We start from the raw sequence: 10,497 nt of genomic DNA on the forward strand, positions 1-10,497 counted from the left end.
GACAACCGCAGAAGACTGGGTTGGTTATCATCTAAATCTAAATGTCGGCAGACGGGATGGAACACAATAAATAATTGACTCTCGTACACGACTGGCGACATCATCGATTTTTAAAAGGATTTCAAGACCTTCATTTTATATCATGTATTCTAGCAATCTTAATCATTGTGAATGAAAATGTAACGCTTATTGTTACGAAACTTAAGTTATAATTACATTGCACTGAGCCTATAAATGGTTTGTAGTTCTGTTACGATGACTCGGCACTAATGATCTCTTTACTACTGTATAGAGATTAGAGCTAAGAAGGCACTTATTAACTACCTCCACCCCCATTCTCCCACACACCACACAAGGCGGCTGGTGCACTTGACTTGCTTGCATTGATCCTGCACGAAATAACAGTGCAGTATAATATCCTTAAGAACCATGATATAAGTGATAGAACCAACCAAGGAGGTATCAACAAGCTAAACATTGAACCATGGTACAATTTGCACTCTTTCAGTTTGTGTGATGCAACTGTTTGTCACCGCTGCTGATACTGTTGGTTCAGTTTGTTCAAAAAGTCTTCAAGAACAGTCTTCCAGCTTATCCATTCTTTTATGATATGTACAGTATACTTCTCTTTAATTGCTTTTTCAAAAGTAAGCAGAGTTTCGAGAAGTTAAGTCTTGTGGTTGCAAAGCATTCCTTGTTACCACAGGATACACACACACAAAAAAAAAACCACTTCCATCTCAAAATTCATTTTTTCTGACACACATATAATTGTCCCCGCCGAACGAGTTCGAGCAGGGGACTATGAAACGGGCTCCGTACGTGTGTGTGTCCGTGTGTCCGTCCGTGCGTCCGTCCGTCCGTCCGTCCGTGCGTCCGTGTGTGCGTCCGTGTGTGATCAAAATCTTCAATTTGCTACTTCTCTGTCATTTATGAGCCAATTTTGATTCTGTTTGCTTTATATGATAACACTACATGGGGGCTTTGAAACTTCTTCACAGAATTTCAGTTGTGACCTTTGACCTTGACCTTTGACCTATATTTTACATTTTGCTACAAAATGCTACTCCTTCGCCATTTCTAACCCGATTTCGATTCTGTTTGTTTTATGTGATGGCACTAGGTGAGGGCTTCAAAACTTCTACACAGAATTTTGACCTTTGACTTCTTTGACCTTTGACCTTGATTTTTTACCTATATTGTACATTTTGCTACAAAATGCTACTCCTTCGCCATTTCTAACCCGATTTCGATTCTGTTTGCTTTATGTGAAGGCACTAGGTGAGGGCTTCAAAACTTCTACACAGAATTTTGACCTTTGACTTCTTTGACCTTTGACCTTGATTTTTTACCTATATTGTACATTGGCTACAATATGCTACTCCTTTGCCATTTCTAACCCGATTTCGATTCCGTTTGCTTTATGTGATGGCACTAGGTGACGGCTTCAAAACTTATACACAGAATTTTGACCTTTGACCTTTGACCTTCATTTTTGACCTATATTGTACTTTGGTTACAAAATGCTACTCCTTCGCCATTTCTAACCCGATTTCGATTCCGTTTGCTTTATGTGATGGCACTAGGTGAGGGCTTCAAAACTTCTACACAGAATTTTGACCTTTGACTTCTTTGACCTTTGACCTTGATTTTTACCTATATTGTACATTGGCTACAAAATCCTACTCCTTTGCCATTTCTAACCCGATTTTGATTCTCTTTGCTTTATGTGATGGCACTAGGTGAGGGCTTCAAAACTTCTTCACAGAATTTTGACCTTTGACTTCTTTGACCTTTGACCTTGATTGTTGACCTGTATTGCACATTTTGCTACAAAATGCTACTTCCGGCGGGGACATATGTTACGCACCGCGTAATTTCTACTTTTCCTTGTTCCTTTTGGAGTGCAGTAGATCAATGTGTAGTAAGCTGTCATACACAAAATAAAAACAACAAGGAAAAGTAGAAATTACGCGGTGCGTAACATATGTCCCCGCCGGAAGTAGCATTTTGTAACAAAATGTGCAATATAGGTAAAAAACTAAGGTCAAAGGTCAAAGAAGTCAAAGGTCAAAATTCTGTGTAGAAGTTTTGAAGCCCTCACCTAGTGCAATCACATAAAGCAAATGGAATCGAAATTGGGTTAGAAATGGCGAAGGAGTAGCATTTTGTAGCCAATGTACAATATAGGTCAAAAATCAAGGCCAAGGTCAAAGAAGACAAAGGTCAAAATTCTGTGTAGAAGTTTTGAAGCCCTCACCTAGTGCTATCACATAAAGCAAACGGAATCGAAATCGGGTTAGAAATGGCGAAGGAGTAGCATTCTGTAGCAAAATGCACAATATAGGTCAAAAATCAAGGTCAAAGGTCAAAGAAGTCAAAGGTCAAAATTCTGTGTAGAAGTTTTGAAGCCCTCAACTAGTGCCATCATATAAAGCAAACGGAATCGAAATCGGGTTAAAAATGGCGAAGGAGTAGCATTTCGTAGCAAAATGTACAATATAGGTCAAAAATCAAGGTCAAAGGTCAAAGAAGTCAAAGGTCAAAATTCTGTGTAGAAGTTTTGAAGCCCTCACCTAGTGCCATCACATAAAGCAAACGGAATCGAAATCGGGTTAGAAATGGCGAAGGAGTAGCATTCTGTAGCAAAATGCACAATATAGGTCAAAAATCAAGGTCAAAGGTCAAAAAAGTCAAAGGTCAAAATTCTGTGTAGAAGTTTTGAAGCCCTCAACTAGTGCCATCATATAAAGCAAACGGAATCGAAATTGGGTTAAAAATGGCGAAGGAGTAGCATTTCGTAGCAAAATGTACAATATAGGTCAAAAATCAAGGTCAAAGGTCAAAGAAGTCAAAGGTCAAAATTCTGTGTAGAAGTTTTGAAGCCCTCACCTAGTGCCATCACATAAAGCAAACGGAATCGAAATCGGGTTAGAAATGGCGAAGGAGTAGCATTTTGTAGCAAAATGTACAATATAGGTCAAAAAATCAAGGTCAAAGGTCAAAGAAGTCAAAGGTCAAAATTCTGTGTAGAAGTTTTGAAGCCCTCACCTAGTGCCATCACATAAAGCAAACGGAATCGAAATCGGGTTAGAAATGGCGAAGGAGTAGCATTTTGTAGCAAAATGTACAATACAGGTAAAAAATCAAGGTCAAAGGTCAAAGAAGTCAAAGGTCAAAATTCTGTGTAGAAGTTTTGAAGCCCTCACCTAGTGCCATCACATAAAGCAAACGGAATCGAAATCGGGTTAGAAATGGCGAAGGAGTAGCATTTTGTAGCAAAATGTACAATATAGGTCAAAGGTCAAGGTCAAAGGTCACGACTGAAATTCTGTGTAGAAGTTTCAAAGCTCCCATGTAGTGCTATCATATAAAGCAAACAGAATCAAAATTGGCTCATAAATGACAGAGAAGTAGCAAATTGAAGATTTTGATCACACACGGACGCACACACGGACACACGGACGGACGGACACACGGACGGACGGACACACGGACACACACACGTACGGAGCCCGTTTCATAGTCCCCTGCTCGAACTCGTTCGGCGGGGACAAATGAAGTGTGTAATAACTGCACCTTCATGTTTATACATTCTGTACATGTATTTGAGAATTAACAATCATCCTTTAACAGATTCCTAACCATGTCATTGTTATTTATCAACAAGATGAATACCAATCAAACTCTTATTCCACCCTCCGTCTCTCTTCTCTTCTCTTCCTCTCTCCTGTATAATAAGCTGCACTACTACAAACACGCATACATCCCCTACACATGTTTACCTATCACTGTACATGTGTAGTACATGTACTAATTGGCACTGCTGTTGTTTTACTTCGATAGAACACAATGTACTAGTACAGTGTACATAGATTTTCTCACCTTAGGCTTACCATAATGAAGGAGAGGTAGACATATAGCACCACCTCTTGGCAATTAAAAGACAATCAATAAAGCTAAAAGTTTGAGTTGTTATCTCGCTATCAGGGCAATTACCCCCCCCCCCCCCCCCCCCCCCCCCCCCCAACCCAGCTAAATACTGGTTAGTGATAAGGTTAGAGTAAAGATTAGGGTTAGGATTAGGATTAGGGTATAGAGTTTGGGTTAGGGTTAGGATTAGGTTCAGGATTACGGTTAGGGGAAAAGGAAGGGTCCTGGGTAATTGTCCAGGGGGTAATTGCCCTAGACCTGTTATCTCCATTGTGAAAGAAGACATCATTAGCTACAATTAACCACCATAGTTGAGAATGACCAAGACCTTGAGATATTGCTTAAACCAGCAGGATGATGTACCCGGTCATGACACCACAAGAGACCATGTATCATTCATTTTAAGGTGCTCTTGTACTTGAATGAAATAGCTACACCACTGAATGAAATCTGCACAAGGAATAGCAGGATTCCTGTACTCTGCAAGTAAGAGCTAGAGAACCCGATGGTCAAAGATGAATTAGCAGTATAGGATTTATCATCCAGTGGAGAGAATTAAAGCGTGGTATATTATAGGGGCTGTGGAACCAGGAGGAGGACTGAATGGTGCAGCCTCATCCCCCCCTCCCATTTTGGTGCCTTCAAAAAGAAAATAACGAAATCAGAAAAATATTGCAACATCTATAACTTCCCATCTCAGGGGGGGAGGGGGCACATAGACCCTTGGCCCACTAGGCCCTACCCTAAAATAGTCCTCTACCCTGTGCTAAGAAAAGGTAGGTTCCACTAGGGGTAAAAGCCAATGGGTGCAGACAATCAGTCAAATTTACTCCTACTGAGGTAGTGGCATGGCATAAAGGTGAGCTACGGCATACAGATCTCACATAACAATCTTTTTTTTACAACAGTTTGTCAAATATTGAATCAATGTCACTACCCACAAGTTCAGTTTTTGTGGCATGCCTTTGCCTTTCTGTGGACGAGCGTCCTTTCTTGCCTGTCTTTGCAGTCCTGTGTGAAGGCATGTGAGGTTGCAGCTGCTTAAGCTGATGATGATGATGTTGCTGCTGAGTTTGCTGGTGATGACGTTGTGGATGATACCGTTGATGTTGCTGTGCTTGTAGCTGTTGATATTGCTGTTGATGCTGCTGAAATTGCGGCTGTGGCTGCTGGTAATGTCGCTGATGCTGAGTAAGAGTTTGTTGCTGATAAGGGATTGGTAGAAGTTGTCCCACACTGTGGTCATGGTGATGAGAATGTTGCTGCTTGATCCAGGGTTGCTGAGGAAGTTGTTGCCCCAGAAGTGGATAACGACGTCCTTGATGGTCCTGGTGTCGCAGTTGTTGAGGGCTTGGATAATGCTGCTTCTCCTTGTCCTGCTGATGACCTCCTTGGTTGGCGATAGTCAAGGAATCAGTATTGAACTTATGAGAAGCCCTCCTCTTGAATCGCAATTTTGCAAGAAGTTTCTGCCTCATCTTGTGCAGTCGCTTGACCATCTTAGCCCGCCTCATTGGTTTCTGAGGAGGGAGAGGAGGCTTGGGAAAGGACTGGGTTTGAGGAGTCTGAGGAGGGATGCTACCAAAATCTGATGTGCCAGGTTGCAAGGAACTTCTATGCCCCAGTAACTGACCTTTGCTTGGATTGGATCTCTCCACACTTTTCTGCCTTTTACTTTTCCTGGAACTCACAGGAGAGCCCAGTGCATCAGAGTTAGTTTCAACGGCACTGTTAGGAATGACCAGACAATTGGAACCACTGGAGTCAGGTAATGCACTATTCTTCTTTCTCCTCAGATTCCTTCTCTTTAGTTTCAACTGCTGGTCTCCAAGATTTTTCTTCTTCCTGGAATTTCTCTCACCCTTGCGGACTGATGGACATCTTTTTGCATTCTCGCCGGACAAACTCTGCTGTTGTGGGGTTCCTCCTTTCCTTTGTTTACTCAAGAACTCCCTATGCACATGAGAGTCTTTCTCAGCAGTGCTATTGGCAATGACAAGACTAGTGGAACCACTGGAATCAGGTACTGCAGCCTTGCTCCTCCCTCGCATCTTCCCTCTCCTCTTTAGTTTCACCAGGTGGTGCTCATGCTTTCTCTTCTTCCTGGGCATCCCCTTCCCATTGCTGACTGACAGACCTGTTTTTGCATTCTCCCAAGATAGACTTCGCTGCAGTGAGGTGCTGCTTCTCCTCCGTTTACTCAACGACATCCTACACACACTGGGTAGTCTGGCACCTTTACTGCTGATGCTCCTATCTCTAGTCTCTTCCCATGGATTGCCGAAACTAACCGCAATGTTGCCCGACTTTAGATTCTTTCTGACTCTGCGTATGATGTCATTGCTTGTTTGTGACCTCGTTTTGGTATCTGACCTGTGGGCTTGGTGTTTGATTTGGCTACCATATGGGGAACGGCTCGTTTTGGTCTTAATGTTGTCATGACACTGTTCCACAGATTCTGCTCTCTTTCGTTTCCTGTTGGGCTTTGCACTTTTCATCTTTTGTGTACTACCAGGTCCACTTAATGTGGGTGAGTTTGTCCCCATTAACACTGCCTTCAAATCTTCTGCATTAAGTTTCTCTGTGAAATGAATAGAAATGACAAGTGGAAAATACACATTTAAACATATTCACAACCTAATTTTCTTTCGTCCATTTCAAAAGCATTGCAAGACTTGACAGAAGTCTAAATCATAGCCTGCTTTCAGCGATACTCTAGGAGTAATGGTATTTGTCATAAAAGAAATTATATCCGTAGGTGTAATATACAAGTTAAATACAGAAATTAAGCTCTAGAAATTGAAACTTTATAATGGCTGATACCTAAGCAGGCAATCACAGAAAGCAGAAGTGCCTTATTTTTAAGTAACTGGCTGTATTTACACTTTTAAAGCATATTATCTATCAAGTGCCTAAAAATGTAAGTCTTGCATTTCACCACCCACTGGTGTACAGAACTACCTGTGACAACTGGCATTGTGATTTGCAATATCATCAAAGTTAGGACACTTCCTTTTCAATTTCCTACTGGTTTTCAGTAAAAACAAAAGTCATACAACAAAAACAGATGTAAACAGGCGAGTCTAAAACCCCAGGGGCCTAAACAACATCACAAGCCACAATATGACAGCAGCTCCCACAGAAACTTTTTATAATACCATATGTGTATTCTAGTATCACACAGGATCAAGTCCAGTTTTCTACAGTGAAAATTGATGGAACAAACTACCAAATATTTTTGAATACTACTGTATGTAGATCACACAGACCAACACACTGTATATACAGTAAGTACATGCATTCATACTGGTATCTCATGGCATGAATAATCTCCAACAGAACATACTAGCACCAATATGAATTTCTGATCATTTAGTAGTATTTTGGTCAAGCTGTCTAATCTTAGGGCATTTTCTGAAGATTCAAATCTATCTGCACAAGCATATGATGCCTTTATTGACATGAGACTGAAACAGAAGCATACCTTTGCAAAATTTGTCTGATTTAATGATTTGATTTTTTTTTTCCAATTCAATTTTACATTTTTTTCACAGTGTACAGAGTAAAACATGACTATATTTGTATGTATTATATAACATATTCGTCTGAAACACCTGGAATAATGACCTCACATCATAGTAATGGTATACCGTTGATTATTCTCGCATGAATATTACCTCCCAAATCTGTCACTGGTTGATGTAGAAGAGAGTGGACTACCCCAGCCTGCACATCATCTTGGATTTGACTGCCATTAACGTCTTCAGCGCCATTAAAAAGTTCCAGCAGCACATCTCGCTTCATCTTCAGAGCTTTTGATTTCCTAGAAAGTTTGGGAAATAATCAGTCCAATTTTTTCAGTCAGACATGGACAAGTAATGAAATCATCATTATATCTAATACTATGAGCTTACATTGACCTATTGGTTGACTGATCATTCAAAGACAAATGGACTTTTAGTGACATGCTCTACATACAATCATCACACATATAGGGAGATGTACAGTATATCCTTTCACAGGGTGAATATAATGAGAATGGCTGTTGATCAAAATTACTTACAATAATTTGGATGGAATGTACTACTGTAAAAGTGGAAATTTTCGCGGTGTTCGAATTTTCGCGCATTTCGCGTAACCAGATACTAGCGCGAAAATAAAAGCACGCGAATATTTTTGCTTGCCATATGTGCCTGTGCGTGATGTCTTGATTCCCCGGAATTAAAAACACGCGAAACTCTTCCGACCCGGCCAAGCGCGAAAAATTAGTCACGCGAAAATATCCACTTTTACAGTATTTTGGTCATAAGGTCATAATCAGTGTTCTGTAAGGCTGAGTACACACACACTGACTCTTAGTTTAGATGAAGGAATATCAGTAATACTGTGCCCAATGAAGTTTCTAGATATGAGCATGGAAAGACCTAGAAATTCTATCTCCATAGCTTTTACTGACACGTCATAAACTACATACTATGGGACGATCCAGGTTGCAGGAGTATTGATAGAGTGACTTGAATAACACCAACAAAAAATATCACCATAAACCTAAGCTGACTATCTACTTTGATTATTTGTTTGTTTGTTCATTTATTTGTTTGTTTCTGTGAAAGAGGGAAGAAGTGAACATACCACGACATGTTGGTTGTGAGTCGCTTCGCTTCATCTCCCAGCCACTCTTCAAGATGTGAAGGTAACTCAGTTCCTGTTCTCAGCTGAAGAAATGGAAAGAGAGCAAGGAGATTAGATTATAATTCACTGTCAATGCACATGCTCTCCACAATACGATGCACAACCAAAACACTTACACAATTTAAATAACACCAATGTAAACATATCTTTATATTACAAAAAAAAAAAAAAATACCCATTTTAATGAATAGAGTTATGGTCTGAGTTAAAAAACTGGCTTACCCATGGTGCATTTGTAGCTGACAGAAGTGGTACGCATGGAAACAGGTCATCATACCAGCTTATGACAGACTTGAGGAGCCTAGAGATCAGTACACTGGAAGTATCGAAAATGAAAAAAGAGATAACTAAAGCTCAGTGGTTATGTCTCTAATCTCTAAAACACCATAGGTATATTAAACATACAAAGGCACGTCATGGTTTGAAATACGACTACTGTGGTACATAGGTCATTGTACTCATGTCAATGTAGATGTCATGTTCATTAAAAATGCACTTGCAGTACAAAATGTCTCATTGACACCACAGAGTTGTCATCTCATAGGTTCCTTAAACTAAATGGACAAAAGATCCTCTCAGTTTTGACAAGCTAGAAGCGTGCATATTAGATTTGACAGATATACCTGACATCCAGTTGGTAGTGGAATGGATCTTGGAGTCATGTGTGCGACAAAAATATGTCATTAGTATGTCAGGATAATAAGGTGTGCATCTTGCCTTTCACGTCTTGATGAAATCAGGAAAAATAAACAAAACTTAAAACAGAAGGGAGACTGAAAAATTGTTCAGCGTGAAATTTGTCACACTGATAAAGGAAATGATCTTTCGAACAATTTGTCAGATAATCAGTTGGTAAGTCATACCAAATGAATCCACATTTCTACTGCCTACCTTGTTCAATGTTCTTGTTCATGTGTACTTCTACATTCACTACTGCTTATCTGTGAATAATGTATTCAAATTTTGAATTTCAAATCATGAATTCAAAACCCTGAAATCTAAATGTGAGCAAAGTTTGGTCCAAGTCAATTTTCATGTGAATTGATATAAAAGAATACATTCCTTTAGAAAAGATGATTTTTTTTTCCAAATCCCTTTGAGCTACTCCAAAGATTCATACTGAATTCTATTGGCAATGTTCATTTGAAGCTGCCCCTGCAGAAATACAGTAAATTTGCCAAATTATGCCAGAAGTGTAGGTTTGTCGAATGGATTTTAAAAACTCCTTAAAACTGAATGTTCAGGAAAGCTTTTCATGGATTAAAGTGAGAACTCAATGTGACTTAAGGTAATGTGTGCTACATTATAGAAGAGAAGTACATTTACAGACCTTTTATCCCCTCAGAAACTTTGTACTGCCTGGATAATTCACACATATACCATGAACACACACACACACACACACAGCTCAATTACACATACATACACTCACATAGAAGACAGGATCACAATGTTTTCAATATAGTCCAGTCAATCTAGCGATTTTTAGGGGGTAACCCACCACTAATTGCAACAGTAGGAATTTCACTGCAGAGCAAGTCGTTGAGGCCTCCTGAACACCATACTAAAAGTCCCAAAAAATCCAGCGGGGTAAAATAGTAAAATTTGCATAATATGCAAATTAGCACCTGAAATGAGAGGAAATTGACAGATCTCAGCTTCCCGTCATCCAATTTTAAAGATTTAAATGTATAAACTTATATTTTGTAGGTCAATGAACACGATAGATGCCTTTTCGAATTGGTCGTACAAAAATAATTTACATAAAATGCAAATTAGCGGTAACTGTAAGAGTACATTCATAACAACAGTACTCACGTTGGCATAATGCAAGTTTTGCATATCGGGACGCGGGGTTGAGGGGGTAACTTT

Source organism: Diadema antillarum, unplaced genomic scaffold, assembly GCF_040938485.1.
Source record: "Diadema antillarum isolate AM-2024a unplaced genomic scaffold, OU_Dant_1.0 scf00000111, whole genome shotgun sequence".
NCBI lineage: Eukaryota > Metazoa > Echinodermata > Echinoidea > Diadematoida > Diadematidae > Diadema > Diadema antillarum.